Source organism: Sminthopsis crassicaudata, chromosome 1, assembly GCF_048593235.1.
Source record: "Sminthopsis crassicaudata isolate SCR6 chromosome 1, ASM4859323v1, whole genome shotgun sequence".
In the NCBI taxonomy this organism is placed as follows: Eukaryota; Metazoa; Chordata; class Mammalia; order Dasyuromorphia; family Dasyuridae; genus Sminthopsis; species Sminthopsis crassicaudata.
The window spans coordinates 529,156,890-529,173,913 of NC_133617.1; the positions used below are offsets into that span (position 1 = coordinate 529,156,890).

General features: G+C 35.2%; 1 protein-coding gene across 6 annotated transcripts in view; it reads left to right on the top strand.

Annotated features, from left to right (window-relative positions):
• TDRD7 (tudor domain containing 7) overlaps positions 1 to 17,024 on the top strand; it is a 93,914-nt gene that overhangs the window by 1,551 nt on the left and 75,339 nt on the right. The gene's annotated exons all lie outside the window — the stretch shown is intronic.

Below are 17,024 nucleotides of genomic sequence, written 5' to 3' on the forward strand. Positions count from 1 at the left end.
TTCTCCATGCAATAAATTCTGGAGTAGTTAGCAAATATGTTTTGAACGAGAAACAAGTGTGCTGATTTTTATCCTCCTTGTATGGCCTCTGCCTATTTCTTAGTCCCCTCCACCTCCAATGACTGTATTGTTTTGTTCTCGGTTGGTCTGATTAGAATTTGGTTGTAGGAATTGTTGAGTTTTTCATCCCACAGTTTAAGTCTTGGGTACTTAGTGAATGGGAAGCCAAAATCGATTTATAAGGATCGCTTACAAATTGGTTTAAACAATGATTTTGTATTTGGAATGCCTCCGTTCGTGTCTTGGAAAAGAGGTTCTATTGTCACAGTAATTTGACTTTTTTGTTTTTATATCAAGGAGTTTTAGAGCTGAGAAAAAATGGAGAAATCCTTTAGTTCCTCATTTTACAGATGAGGAAACCTGAGGGTCTTTAGATAGGAGCTTGGTAAAGGGTAAGAGGCAGAGCAGACTTTAAGAATCTCAGCCAGCTCTCTTTCCACTAAACTTATATCCAACATCTTAGGTATAGACAAATTTACAGAAAGTATCTTTTTATGGTATAAAGATTTGTATGTTGCAGTCAGTCTTGCAGTTAGTTATTAATGCATTTAAAATTTGGAACAAGAAATAAAAAGCTTCAAATAAATCCAAATGAAATATGCCAACACCTAAATGTTTTACTTACATTTCCCATTGTTATGTTCAATTAATAAGGAAAGTTATTTAGGTTTTCACCAGGAAAACTGAGTAGGAGTGTACTGGGTGTAGAAATTAAAAGCAGAGGAAAAAATGATCAGTTGCCAATGAAATGTGTTCAAATAAAACTTGCTACCATAATTACATCTCAAATAGAAACTAAAAGTCTTAAAACTAGAACTTTGGTTATTTAACTAAAGGCAGAAGAATTGGGACTTAAAAGGTCAAGGAGACCTAAGAAGTTATTCATTCCAACTTCCTTCACACCGCTCATCTTAAATATAAAGAAACCAAGGTCCAAAAAAATAATGGTAGGGGCCAGATGAGATTTGAATCCAAATCTTTTGATTCTAAATCCAACATTCCATTTTTATACCAAGCTGCCTCCCAACATTTTTTCTAAGAATATTAAGAATCAATTGACAGATAAATAGAATGTTAGATCTGGGAAGGAATTTAGTCTAATTCTCTACATTTTACATCTGAGGAAACTGAAACCCAAAGAGATTGTAATTTGCCTAAAGTTTTTAGTTAAGTAACAAAGTTGAGTCTCGAATTCCAATCTTGTGATTCTGCAGTACAGCACATTTGCCATTATATTATACTTACTCCTTTTGTTTTAATTTAGCCAAAATTCAATTTTATGAAATGAAAAATATTAATTTGGGGAAATAGATCAAAAATTGGTACTGGAAAAGTCCTTAGAGGCTAATCCAATCTAATTCTCTCTTTTTAATGATGAGGACCCTGAGGAACAGAACAATTAAATGGTTTGTCCAGGGTTACACAATTAGTAAATAAATGTTAAAGGCAGGATATAAAACCAGAACTTTATGACTAATCCAGGCCTCTGTATACTACTAATATGGAGCTGCTTGAACCAAATGAGAAGTAGTTGATAATACAATATTGTAATAAATGTTGATGATGCCAGTGTACCAGGAGGCATAATAATTCCATACTGAATTGGCAGTACTCCATTTGAAGTCACAGGGAGTGAGAAATGACTGGTTATGGGGAGGTTTTTAGATTTTTTTATTCTTTTCATCCTTTTAATATTTATTCCTTAGGACAGTTAGCTTAGTTTCTGACTAACCAGGCTAAAGTGCTGGAGAGCTACTTGAGAACTCAAATGCCAGGAGTTTCACATAAGAGCATTTTCTCAAACTTTATACTGCAGTATATGAGGCTTACCAGGCCAGAGTTTGACTTAACTTCCTGCAAATTATTTTGACTTCAGGCTTGAGTCAAACTACTGTTGATTGCTATTTTCCTATTCCTTGAATGTTAGAGATATTCAGTTCCAATGGTCTTGAAGAAAGCCATCTACACTCAGAGGACAATGGGAACTGAATGTGGACTACAGCATAGCATGCTCACTCATTTTGTTGTTGTTTGCTTACATTTTGTTTCTTTTAATTTTTTTCCCCTTTTGATCGGATTTTTCTTGATATTTGTGGAAATATGTATAAAAGAATTGCACATGTTTAACATATATTGGATCACTTGCCATCTAGGGGAGAGAATGAAGGGAAGAGAGGGAAAAAATTAGAACAAAAGGTTTTGTAAGGGTGAATGTTGAAAATTATCCATACATGTACTTTGAAAATAAAAAGCTTTAATTAAAAAAAAAAAAAAAAAAAAGAATGTTAGGACTATGGAGCAAGAGGTGGCTTGTAGATTACCAGCTTCAGTAGTATCAGGGGAGATTTTCTTTTCAGGAACAAACAATATAAAGAAGGAGGCAATTAATTATCTGTTATCTCCTACCTGTTTACCCTAATCCAGTTCTCCCCTAAATCCAATAGGACCAAGTGCCTCTTTCTTGGAAAATTGAAATAAGTGCACTTCTACTTAAGCAGAAAGTAATTTGCCAACACTTTAGTAGGTAGGGAGTTCTGGAACAATTGGTATCTCTGGCAAGTTTGCTGGTGTATGCTGGTGAGATGAATGATTCCATACAGCAGAGTCAAATTCTTGTTTCATAAAATGTAATATTGTGCTTTTAAAGTCGGAGATAAAAAGTTAATATTCAGTAGTTTTTGAGCATTAGATGTTATAACATTTAGAATCCTTTCTCTTTGGAGCATTTTTTAGATTTCTTAACTCACAAGTCCCTTCTTTACACCTGAAAAATAAATTGGAGAGAGTATTAGAGTTGAACCAAAGCAAGGTCATGTGTAGAAGGGGTAATCCAAGGGGTTAGGGATTAGGGAGGGCTATCTACATCAGATCTTTAAAACCGAAGTAACATAACCCATCAGTAAGATTCATATAGGTTTTTTAACTGGACATGTAGTTGACTGATTATAGCAACATTTAACTCACTAGACTTTTTTGACTTTTATTCAGAAAGGGAATTGAGGAGAGAGAAAAGAATGTAGACAAGTTAATGAGACCAGAGTATCAAATTTGATCTTATCTCCCACAACTCTCAAGCTTCACAATTTGTAAATTTCCAGTAAATGAAGAGGCTACAAGTTGCTAGACCTTTCAGCTCCTTTTTACCTCTCTTTTCTTGATATAAATCCCAGAAAACTGATCCATCCACAACCAACTTTACATCTTGCCTAGCTTGGGGATAGAGAATGGATTAATAGGGTTTTGAGAATCCTTGTGATACTAGGTCAGTGACTGGAATTACTTTTACTCTTTAAAGAAAAAAAAAGAGAGAGAGGAGAGGTAAGATATACTGGTTTGGGTTTGGGTTTGTTTTTGTTTTTATTTTTTTTAAATAATCTTTCAGTATTGATATTGGATAAGGGTTAAAGGACTTGGGTTCAAATTCTGCCAAGCCATGGAACTTTGGACCAGTCAATCTCTTTAGATCTTAATTCCCTCTCCTATAAAACAAAAAGTTTGGAATAGATGACCTTTAAGATCCTTTCAGCATGATCTTATGAGCCTAAAAAACCCAAATTTCTATTTCCCATAATGATTTTTCCTGGTCTGAGTGATGACTCACCTTGAGATTTACAAAGTACTTCTTTCCTTCCAACAGCTCTATAAGAGAAGAAGTACAAATGTGATGGCATCTTAAAATTGAAACTTCCTATTTGTTTTTGTGTTGGCTGGAATCTAGCCCAAGATCTCTGGCCTAAAGAATATTCAGAAGCTTTTAGATGAGCTTTAGATGTGGCTTTTAGATGAGCTAGGGCCATTTTACATCTCTGAGTCTTGATTTCCTCATCTGTAAAAATATGAATAATACCTTTATCATCTTCCTCACAAGATTGTTTGTTAAATAAAGATTTGTGATTGTATAAATTTGTGAACTATTTTTTCTTGGGAGTGTAATTATTTATAAATCTTAGAAGCCTATAAGTTACAAAAAATTGTGTGTGAGAGTGGATTGTGGCTTCATTGTTGGTGCCCCCTCATTCTCTGCCTGTCTGTGCTGTGTGACTCTTGGCTATGTCCTTTTGTAATCTACACAGAGTGTTCAGGCAGTGTTTTGAGGACTTTCTTCTAGGTTTCTTTACATTGTGTGAATCCCAAAGGAATATATAAACTATCTTGGATATCTAATGTTTTCACAAACCAATCCATCTTTATTTCCAGTCAAACATTTATTTTTCTGAATTACTCAAGACACATGATCAGAGAAATTCATTAGATTCTTACATTATTTTTGTTGTTGCTGTGATTGGAGTAATTCAATAGATTTTTTTATCAGTTTGTAAAAATTACGAAATCTTGAATGGATTTTTAAAAAAATTGAGATGGATGGTTGCTGAAGAACAGAGAGACACTGAAAACCTGTTAGAAATCTAGTTTAGATATTAATGTATTATGTTGTACAGTCATTTCAGCTGTATCTGACTTTGTGACCTTATTTGTTTGTTTGTTTGGGCAAAGATACTAAAGTAGTTTGCCTTTTCTTCTCCAGCTCATTTTACAGTTGAGGAACTGAGCAAACATGATTAAGTGACTTGCCCAGAATCATACATTTATTGAGTATCTAGTCCAAAAGACTAATCTTCCTGACTTCAGGCCCAGCACTGTATCACCTAAGTGCCCATTACTATATTACAATGTTGGCTATGGGAATAGAAAAAAGTGCAGATTGGCATTTGTTCTAACAATTACAAGTTTTAGAGGCACAGGAGAATTATAGTGACTTGACTTGCTCAATCACACAACTAAAATATGTTAAATACAGTTGAGACTTGACTCCTGTCTTCTGACTCCTAGAACACCCCTCTATTTGAATAAGTTATACTGGCTGTGAATATGGAAATTTTGCAAAGCTTAAATGACTTGTTTTTCATTACACAATAAGCAACCCGACTCTCTTGTCACTCCATATAATTCTTAAGGTCAGAGGCTTTTATGCAGCTGATGACTTGAATAGACTCTAGGGGGTTGGGCTTGATAGCATTTAGTCCCTTCCAGCTCTAAATCACTATGAAAAACTTTTGTACAAAACAAAATCAGTGAGAATTAAAAGAGAAACACTTGTTTAGTATGGACTTGAGCATTCTCTTTCTCCCTTTTTTCCCTTTTTATCCTTATCTCTGTCTTTCTGCACCACCACATGCCTTGTTTTTTTTTTTGTTTCTGAAAGCAATGAGGTTTAATGACCAGGATCTGAGATCAAATTTGAACTCAGGCCCTTTTTTGACTCTGGGACTTATTCTCACTCTCCCTTCCTATCCCCCCATCCTCAACTCTTATATTCTCTCCAACTCACTGATATTCTTGCTTTTGTCGTCCTCTCTTTCTTCCCTTCCCCTTTCTTCTTGAAGAAAATATTTAGAGATATAAACTTTCCCTTAAGAATTACTTTAACTGCATTCTGATGATTCTGGTATATTGACATACTGTTTTCATTTTCCTTGATAAAAATTGTTATTTTTGTGTTTTGTTCTTTGTCTCTTATATTTTCTATTCTTCATTTGTCTATATACTTTATTATAATTTTTATTGTTATGATCAGTAAAGGATGTGTTTAATATTCTTTTTTCTATTTATTATATTCTAGTACAAAGTATATCATGTATAGATTAGGATATGCATATTCCTTTTTGTTTCTTCCATTCAAAAATGACTAGAGATTTACCATTTCTAACTCAAATGAAGTTCAATTAAAGGCTTTAAGGCTTTTCTCAACTATCTTTTTGTTAAAGTTGTGCAGGTCTGAAAGGGATATATTGAAGTGATACTATTATCCTTGGAAATAGTTCAGTGTTGGGTTGGAGTCTAGAGAAACTTAATGTTTTCCCTTGGTTTGATTCATCACTGCTTCTTCCAGAGTTTTTTCATCTTCTCTGGAGAATTTCTTAGGGGAACTAGATTCTGATTTACATTTTTATGTTGACATATTTGCTAGAAATCTTTATTTTGGATTTTCTACAAGATTATTTTCTCTTCTGAATGTTTGAAGTTTTATTTAACAAAAAAGGGAAATATTGCTGTGTTTCCCTTTTCACCAATGTGTTTTGCTATGCCAAGTTGAATAGTTGTTAATTGAAAGCTATGGTGGAGAGAGAAGAAAATTCTGTGTCATCCCACTTAAAATTTTCACTTTCTAGTACTGAAGGACTTATCCTATGAGGTCTCTTTAAGTTTCTTATTAGTGAACCTATGGTCTCTTTCTACCCAAAAAGAATTGAACCTTGTATTACTTAATCTCTGAAATGATGTGAGAAGATGCTCAGCTGCTTTGATAGAAGAAATGCTTCCCTATCCCACTTAAAACACAGATCCAGGATCCCCTCTTCATCAGAAAATTTAGTTAATTTTTATGTCCTGTTCTTTTTTTCTTTATATCTTGTAATTTTAAAAATTATCATCCTTGTCTCTTCCTATTGAGGTTTCTCTTCATTTTATTAAACTTTGCTTTTTTTTTTTTTAACTCTTAACGAATCAAAATTTACATTTTTTCTCTTGGAATATTGTCAAAATTCTTAAATTAAGATTTTCATTCTTTTGTTTTGTTGGGGTATTTTTGTGGGTGGGGAGTTATATCTAGAATTTTCTAATTTAAATTTCTATAGCTTCTTGGAACTCTTAATTTAATCCAGAATTTAATAAACAGTAAATAAAATAATCGTTGTCTTATGCAGAATAGAACAACAACAAAAAGAATACACATGAAATTGCACATCTTTTTTATGTACAGTATGCTTTTCTTTTTAAACATTTGATAAATTCAACATCAATTTTTTAATTAAAATTTTTGATTTATCAAATTTTTTTTTTTCTTTCCTATAGCTTTTCCCTCCAGTGGGTGAAAAAAGAAAAGAAAACCAATATAATATGTAAGCATATGGAGCACATCCAGAAATGTGTTTCAATATGCATATTAATCCATCACCTTTCTGTTACATAACTTGCCAAATTGTTTTGCTTGTCTGCATTTTCTTCTGGCCTTGCTGATATTTTTAAATTAGATTTTATCTTGTATAATTAACAAAAAAATCAATTTCCCTCCTTCCCATGAGGAGGAAATAGGTTTTAACAGAAGTAGAGAGAGACAGAGACACATTGTATGTATCCAAGAAAATTGTGTCTCCTGTATCCTGAGTCTACCATCTCCCAGGTGGTAGGTAGCATGCTGCTTTATATCAATCCTATTGACAATAGTGGATAATTGTGTTGGCTTTCAAACTTAATTGTTGTTATAGTAAAACTTATTCTCTTTGTTCTGCTCACTTTACCCTTCATCAGTTCATACATGTATACATGTTTCTCCTAAATCATCCTTTCATCCTTTCTTATGGCACAGTAGTATTCCCTTACATTTATATCATATTATACCATAATTTATTCAGCCATTCTCTAGTTGATGGGAATGTCACTAAGTTGCTACTGTAAAAAGAACTTCTATAATTTATTAAATTATTATTATTTTTTTTACATATAAGTCCTTTTCCTCTTTCTTTTTTATAGGCCTAGAAATAGTATTATCAGGCATAGTTTAGTAACTTTTGGGGCATTCATTGATCCAGAATACCTTACTTAACCAGTTCATACTACAGCAAGAGTGCATTGATGGTGCCCCTCCTTGTTTTTTTCTTCAGTCTTTCTAACCTTTATCTTTTTTTGCTGAAGCAGTTGGGGTTAAGTGACTTGCCCAGGATCACACAGCTAGGAAGAATTAAATGTCTGAGGCTGGATTTGAACTCAGGTACTCCTGACTTCAGGGCCAGTAGTCTATCCAACTGTGCCATCTAACTGCCCCCTCCAACATTTATCATTTTTCTTTTTGGTCATCTTTGATAATTAATAGTTGTGAACCTCAAAATTCCTTCAATTTGCATTTCTCTGACTTAGTGATTTGGAGTGATTTGGATTTTTTTTTTTTTAAATATGGGTATTGATAGCTTCAATTTCTTCCTCTGAAAACTGCTAATTCTTTTCATTTCTGTCAATTGGAGAATGGTTCTTACTCTTACTGATCTTAATTAGTTCCTTATATTTTCTGGAAATAAGATTTTACTAGCATAAGTTGCTGAAAAAAGAAGCATTTACCTGTTTACCTTCTAATTTTAGTTGCTTTTATTTTCCCCAAAATGTTATCTTGCATTATTCTCTATCCTTTGTTTAGTTGTGAATACTTCCTCTATTCATAGATCTAAAAAGTAATTTTTCTCCATTCTTCTAATTTGTCATGTCATTTTTAATGTCTGTCATGTATCCATTTGGACCTTATCTTGATATAAAGTGTGGGATGCTTCTCTATACTTGGTTTCTCCCAGCTTACTTTCCCCTTTTTTCTATTTGTTAGATAATAAATTCTCATCCTACCAGCATGAGTTTTTGGGGTTATCAAACATAAGACTACTAAAGTCATTTGTCTTGTTGTATACTTAATCCATACCACAGATCAACCTCTTTTCATATTTTCTTCTGCATATTTTAAATGCTTCATTGAACCTTTTTTTGAGGGGCTATTGTGTCAGAAGACTTTACCACTTCCCATCCCTTATTGATAAAACAAAAATATTAAAATTAATAGTCATAAAGAAGAACTAGAGTACATTATGGAATATAAATGTTTATTTTGATTATATTAAGTGTAAAAGTTTTTGTACAAACAAAAGCAATGCAGATAAAATTAGGATGGAAGCAGCAAACAGGAAAAAAAATTACATCTGAGGCCTTATTTCTAAAATATATAGAGAATTGACTCACATTTATAAAAATACAAGCCATTCTACAATTGATAAATGGTCAAAGGATATGAACAGTTTTCAGATGAAGAAATTAAAACCATTTTTAATCATATGAAAAATGCTCTAAATCATTATTGATCAGAGAAATGCAAATTAAGACAATTCTGAGGTACCACCATATACTTCTCAGATTGGCTAAAATGACAGGAAAAGATAATGATAAATATTGGAAGAGATGTGGGAAAACTGGGACACTAATACATTATTGGTGGAGTTGTAAACTGATACAACTATTCTAGAGAGCAATATGGAACTATGTCTAAAGGGCTATCAAACTCTGCATACGCTTTGATTCATCAATGTCTCTACTGGGCTTGTATCCCAAAGTGATCATAAAAAAGGGAAAAATGACCCACATGTGCATAAGTATTTGTAGCAGCCCATTTTGCAGTGTCAAGGAAGTAGAAACTGAGTGGATGCCCAAGTTGGAGAATGGCTGAATAAGTTATGATATATGAATGTTACGGAATATCATTGTTCTATAAGAAACGATTAGCAAGATGAATTTAAAAAGATCTGGAGAGACTTACATAAACTGATGCTGCATGAAATGAGTAGAACGAAAACAACATTGTACACAGCAATAATATTATACAATGATCAATTCTGATGGACGTGGCATTTTTCAACAATGAGGTAATTCAGGCCAGTTCCAATAGTCTTATGATGGAGAGAGCCATCTGCACCCAGACTATGGGATGAGTGTGGATCACAACATAATGTTTTGACTCTTTTTGTTGTTGTAGACTTGTTTTGTTTTCTTATTTTTTTTCCTTTTTGATCTTCTTCCTTTGCAGCAAGATACTTGTAGAAATATATATAAAAGAATTGCACATATTTGACATATATTGGATTATTTTCTGTGGGGGGAGGAGGAGTAGAGGGACAGGAGAGAGAAAAATTTGGAACACAAGGTTTTGCAAGGGGAAATGTTGAAAACTATAAATACATTTTGAGAATAAAAAGCTTTAAAAAGTAAAATTAACAACAAAAGAAATAGGCATGCTCAAGCAAAACAAATTCCTACAATATCTGTGTTTGTCATTTTTTTGTCTCTTTTTGCACCTTGAGTCCATCACTCCTTTCTAGAGGTAAATAGCAGAGTTTTGCCAGTTCTTGTCTGGAGATGTGGTTGGTTTTAGGAGCAAGAAAGTAGAAAACAATTTCAGTCTCATATCTCTAAATATTTACTAGATATTCTTTGGATGTTTTGCTTACTCCAAACTCTAAATGTAATCAATGAACTAATCATTATCTTCTCCCTCCAAACTTAGCTGTCTCTCTCTTAGTAGTATTACTGAGTGCACATTATTGGGGAAGAGAAATACAAGAACTCAGTGGAACTCTTGTTATGAGGGAGCAGATCACACAGAAAATGCAAGGATATTGGTATTAGTCAGATGAACAGTGGAGATCAAAATATCAGAGTTAATGAGTTGTATAAAATCCATGCAAACAGATACTAGAAGAGGTATAGGAGATGTGTGGGCAAGAGTGAGTTAAGATCAGATGATCAGAAATTCTGTAGAATTTGAGAGAGCCTAGAAGGCAGACACTCCCATGACAGCAACAGCTACTTGAAAGACTTAATTTTAAGACACTTTCCTTTTTCTCTTTTAGCTACATATATTCTTTTTTTTACTCATCAAAATCAGTCTTGAGTGAGTGTGGCCTCAAATCTGACTGCTTTGAGTAGTGAATAGTATGGGGATCCAAGGCAATAATAATGCCATCTGTATCCAGAAAGAGAACTATGGAAATTAAATGTAAATCAACATATGTATAACTTATATAATGTGTGTGTGTGTGTGTGTGTGTGTGTGTGTATATATATATATATATATATACATATATATATATATATTTTATATAATTTGCTTTTTTCCTGGATTTTTTTCTCTTGTGGTTTCCCTTTTGTTCTGATTTTTCTCTCCCAAAATGAATCATGAAGAAATGTGTATTAAAGTTAATATACATGTATAATCAGAAAAAAAATAAAAACAACTTTAAAAAAAAAAAAAAGAATAGTATGGGAAGCAAAGGCAGGCATTACCCAGAAAACATCATTCTCTCTCAGTCCTGCAGACTCAAACTTTGGACTCACTTTTCACTGTTCTCTCTCTTCCTCTACCTCCTTACAAGATGTTACAAAATCCTGTCAGTATTCTATCCCATCATCCTAGTACAGGCCCTGATTAGCCAGTATCTGGATTATAACAGTAGTTTATAGTTAAATTCTCTATAGGTTTTTCTCCCTCTCAAGTCCATTCAGTAATACCACCTCTCACCTATTTATCCAACTGTATTTCTCACTTCTTAACAAGTATCTCTCCCCCCCCCCCCCCCCCAGTCATGTTGAACTACTTGCTTTCTACAAATTGAGCTTAGTGGTACTTTTTTTTTTTCTCTCCTTATGAAATATCCTACTTTTCTCCTACTTTCAACTAAATGTTTGCAATGTTTTCTTCTGATCCTATTGGCTTCCTGGGCCTCTATGGTTTCACTTTTATATGAAAACTGTATGCTATACACTTTAGCACTTTAATCCTATTCTGTTTTCTAGGGTTCTCTAATTGTTTTAGGGGTATTAAGCACCTTTTTCTGACAAGAGGTTGATTCTTTTTTGAGGTCAGTATTAAAAGATAAATGTGATTGTTCTGCACAGGTGGCAACTAAGTGGCTCATAGGTATAAAGTGATGGTCTTGGAATCAGGAAGACCTGAATTCAAATTGATCTCAGATACTTGTGATTTTGGACTGGCAATTTAACCTCTTTTTGCTCTAAACCACTGGAGAAAAAAATGGCAACCCACTCTAGCATTTATTTATTTATTTATTTATTTACTTACTTACTTACTTATTTATGCATGCATTCATGCTGTGGCAATTAGGGCTAAAGGGACTTGCCCAAAAATGGCAAACCACTCTAGCATTAATTAATTAATTTATTTACTTATTTATTTATGCATGCATGCATGCTGTGGCAATTAGGGCTAAAGGGACTTGCCCAGGGTCACACAGCTAGGAAGTATGAAGTGTCTGAGACCAGATTTGAAGTAGGTCCTCCTGACTTCAGGGCTGATGCTCTATCCACTGCACCAACTAGCTGCCCCATACTCCCAGGTGTTCTCAAACTACTGCCCGAGTGCCAGATGCTACAGACTGAGGACGGTTATGCAGCAGCCAGGTTATGGCAAATGGGCTGAGGGGCGAAATTTTCTCTTTTAAATCATTTGTTTTTCAATGTTTTCCCACTCCTAGAGGCCTTACCTTTGTGACAGAGTAAAAAAAAATAATAGTTAAGCAAAATTAATCAATATGTTGAAAAAATGTATGCAGTTGGGCAGCAATATGGTACAGTGGATAGTGTTGGGCCTGAAATAAGAAAGATTCATTTTCAGAAATTCAAATTTGATGTCAGATACTTAGTAGCTGGGTGACCCTGGGCAAATCACTTAACCCTGTTTGCCTCAGTTTCCTTCACCTACTTACTTCATTTTGCCTCTGTATGATTCTTATTGTTTGTTATAACAATTAAAATTTGTATTTTTTAAGTATCTCATTTTTTGAAGGGTATACTTTAAGGAGATATGTTTGGATAGATATAAGTACTATTTATATAGTATATTGATGCTGTGATAGGCTGTAAAGGACTTTACTGTAGAATTATGAAATATAATATGGTTTTTACATGTACAATATTCATATTAAAAGACATGTTTAGGTGTTGTATGCCTGGTAGACATAATTTCCTGAAGTGGGGCTGGAAGGAAGGGAAAGGAGTACTGAGGAAAAGTTTGCAAAGTATGGGAGAAAAGTTTGTGAGAAAACTTAAGCTTTGTAAAAGAAGAAAATGGCAGAAAAAGATGGGAAAAATTAAAAACAAGTTATAATTTGTAAAAGAGATAATATCCCACCATTACTACTATACATTTCAAGAGAGAGATAGAATGGGCATACAAACAGCTCTTCAGTAGACAGAATGGGGCAAAATTGACCTGAGAAATATATACATTAAGGGCAAGTTTGTAAATTCTGTTTGGTTCTTACCACTGGGAAAAAATAGTTGAAGGAAATGTCTGTGAGTTTAGGATCATACATCATATACTGTTAGCACTGGAAAAGTGCCTTTTCATTTTAAAGATGAAGGAGCTGAGGCCTAGAGCAAGATTTAGTGATGTTTAAATCATAACTGTGAGTTATGGTCTCCTGATCCTTTTGTTCTCATTAAGGCTGAGGAGTAAGCATCTTGAGCAGTAAGTAACAAGTTTCCTTGTTACAAGAGGAAGTTGGGAGGGGATGGAAGAAAGCTAGTTATCATCAGGAAGGGTTCTAATGATTTGAAATTAACAAATTTGTACTAGTAAAGACTCAGTTATTTCAGGATTATGGCTGCAAAACAGGAGTGTCCAGAGACTAAAATTTTTGGCAGTAGACTTACAGATTGATATAATGGATTACAGTGAATCCACTGGAATAATGAGAAATTAGAAAAGATTGTTCTTGAGGTCACTTAAAGAGAGCTATACCTCATACTGTCCCAAGCTTTGGAAAAGTTTCCCCATAAAGACCTTGTTTAGGAAATTCTTTTGATCTAATTTGTCATAACTCAGAATATGAAGATATTGATGATTAGGCCTCATAAAATGTAGGCTCTTACCTAGTTCTTCCACCAACTAGCTATGTGACCTTGGCTAAAGATGATGATGACTATGAGAGTAGTGATAATGGTTATGATAGCTAGCATTTATATAGTACTTTAAGTTTTGATGAGTGCTTTATATAGATAGTCTCAGTTGATCCCATCAACTTTGTGAGATAAATAATATATTTATCCTTATTTTACATATGAGGAAACAGAAGCTAAGAGAAGTTAAAGTGACTTGCCCAGAGATCCCCAACTACTAAATTGCCTGAGGAGGAGTGAGACTAGGTCTTTCTGACACAAAAGTCTAGCATTCTGTCCAGCATCACATATGTCTTCTCTTAGCCTTATTTCCTTCACCAACATATTAAAAGGGCTTAATAAAAGCAGCATTCTTTTCTTTGCACAATAAAGAAGGAATTCCGAGGGCATTTAGTCCAAACTATACCTGAACAAGAATCCCTTTTAAAACATACTTTGTGTAAAAGTGAATACTATGTTTCCATAAACCCAACCCAAGGCACAGTTCTTTCTCTCTCTCTCTCTCTCTCTCTCTCTCTTTTTACTATATGTAGATTACTCCAAATCTATTTTCAAATTCTTCTACCCAGACTTTCCAGCCTCTTTCTGAAATATTTCCTGATATCTACAAGATAGTTAAAGTTTACACTTACAATTATAGCTATTTTTTCCCTAGTCTGTTATCTTGATCTGTTCAGGTTTTCCTTTTCTCATCAATAAAATCATTCTCCTCCCAAGCCCAAGTTGGCTATCTCAATGAGTCACCTTTTAAGTCTTCTCTATCATTGATTCTGGGGCATTTAGAGTATCATTGTAGAGCACTAAAGTCAGGAAGTTTTATTCAGCCCTTTTCAGTTATACCCCATTTTTTCATGACCCATTTGGGATTTTCATGGCAAAGATAACAGAGAGATTTATCATTTCCTTCTTCAGCTCATTTTTGTGAATGAGGAAACTGAAATAAACAGGGTTAAGTGATTTGCCTTTGTGCAAACAGCTAAGAAGTGTCTGAGCAGATTTGAACTCGGGTCTCCATGATTCTGGGCTCATGTACTCTGTCTGCTGTACTGCCTACTTGCCAAGAATTAGGTAGTACAGTGGACAGAGTACATAGGTTTGATGTGGTTAGTGGCAGTGCAGAGAGTTGAGGTGTGAGAATCCCCTTCTGGTCAGTGCAGGTTCAACATGAAAGAATTCATGAATCCAAAATATTAGTGGCAAAAAAAAGGAAGTTTTATTGTTGTCACTGCAAAAGTCACCTTTGCTAGGAAGACTGTGACAGGTTCCTGGCAGGGAAATCAAAAGGTTATCGGTAAGAAAAGAATGTCTTCACAGCAGGCAGGAATCCTGGCAAGCAGCAATGGCAAGGAGAGGTTCCTTGACAAGGCATAATCTTGCTTTGGACTTTCTACCAAAAAAAAAAAAAAGTTTTAAATTGCCTTTTAATAGGAAATCTGAGGCTGAAGTTTCAATTGAATGAGATTACTTCAATGGAAGGCCAAGATTTCCAGTTGAATGAGACCACTTAAGTTCCAGCTAGTAGAAGTGGTCCTGGACTAATTTTCAACTCAGTAGAGGGTGCAGCTAGTCACCACCAAGATAACAGAATGGAGCCACTTTTATCTTGATTCCCTGAGGCAGGCTTCTCCCAGAAGAGAGTTTCTCAAGAGTTCACCCCATGGCTTTCCTCCCAAAGTCAGAGAGGACATATTCAGGGTCTTCCCCCCCAATCAGGTTTAAAGTTTTCTGATTTAATTTTCCGGAAGTAACTCTCTTATTACTCTCTAAATTGTATCCTGTTATCTAGTCATGCTGACCTTTACTCCTCCTAGAACATTTCATAATTTATTTCTCCTTTCCAAGCTTATGTTGCTTGCCCCATACAAAAAAAAGTCTTTTTTTTTTTTTCTTATAATTTATTTTATATCTGTCCATCCATCAAGTCCCATTTCAAGCACTCTCTTACTGAAATTTTCTTGTTTTGGGCCATGTTCTCTATACTAAAGCTTCTTAAACTATGGATGAAGACCTCATATAGGGTTGCAAAATTGAACATGAGGGTCGCAAAATTGTTTGATTTGTATACCTATATACCTGGAGTCACATAAAAATGGGTTGTAAGTGGAAAAAGTTTAAAAAGCCCTGATACTCTACCAGTGGTCCTCAAACTTTTTAAATAGGAGGCCAGTTCACTGCCCCTCAGACTGTTGGAGAGCCTGACTATAGTTAAAACAAAAAACTATGAACCTCAGCCCAGTGCCGGAAGTGTGCCTTGCTAACCCGGCAGGCTGCATAAACGTCCTCAGTGGACTGCATTTGGCCAGCAGGCCATAGTTTGAGGACCCCTGCTCTATACTGTTATTTCTGGGTCAGGGTTTTGTACGTAGCAGAGCAGCTCCCTCACTGTGATCTATTGAAAGTCAGCCCTTGACATAGCCCCCTCCCCTCGCTCCGGCTGGAGGGGGGGGTAGCTTGGGGGGATCGGGCCTGGCCCTCTGGGTGCCAGGGGCTGGAGAGTGGCCGTAAAGGGGGGCTGCCTCTCACCCGGAGTGCAGCGCATGTTCTTGGGGCATGTGGTGCTAAATCATTTGTAGACGACCTGCTTCTGGGTCGGGGGTTTTTCCCCTGGAATCAGGATCATGTCTGTCCCTGTTCGGGCACCAAATTGCAATGGTCCAGTCTAGCTCCTCTGAAGGGCTCAGAATAAGTCCTTAAATGCGAAGGTCTGGGCTAGCTCCTGAAGGGCTCAGAATAAGACCCTGTCAGGATAAGCAAAAGTCCTTGCCCCACATTGTGGACGCCAATATGTAAAGTTCTTGAATTGTGTTGAATTGTGAGGGACAGGTCGTCTGCTCAGTTATGATCCTTCTCTGGGAGGAAATCTGTAAAATCTTTTCCTCTGTGTGCAGGTTTCTTGGGAGCTCTGAATCTCCTCCAACTCTTGTCCTTCCTCAAATCAGACTGGTTTCCTTTCAGCCTGCCTGGCTTCAAAACTCTATCCCAGAGTCGATTCTCTCAGACCCAATGCTGCCCTTCTCTTATTCTCCCAGAGAATAGGCATGTGAGAACTCAATGGGGCGTGGGGAAATACTTCCACCAGTGAACTTGCTCCTCTTAGAATTCCTAAGGTGTAAACTCCCTTTAAAGGCCCGAACCAAAGGGCTGAGCCAGAAAATTGTCAAGTCAACCTGAATTCTCACCTTGTCACTGTCCAGACAACCTGAGTTCTCACCTTGTAATCCTAACAATTTTTGAGTATTGTTTTTTAATTTAATTAAAAGCTGCCTGGAATTGTAATTAAGTTTTTATTAACTCGTCTCATTAGCAATCATCAGTTGATTTCTTTTTTGGGAGTAAAGAAAATAGACAAATCATTGATAATGTTTTGTTTTGTTTTGTTTTTAAATAAAAATTTACCAGTAATAAAAATAAAAATGGTGAATTCACCACCAGTGAAGAGAAAATTAACCATTATTTTGCCT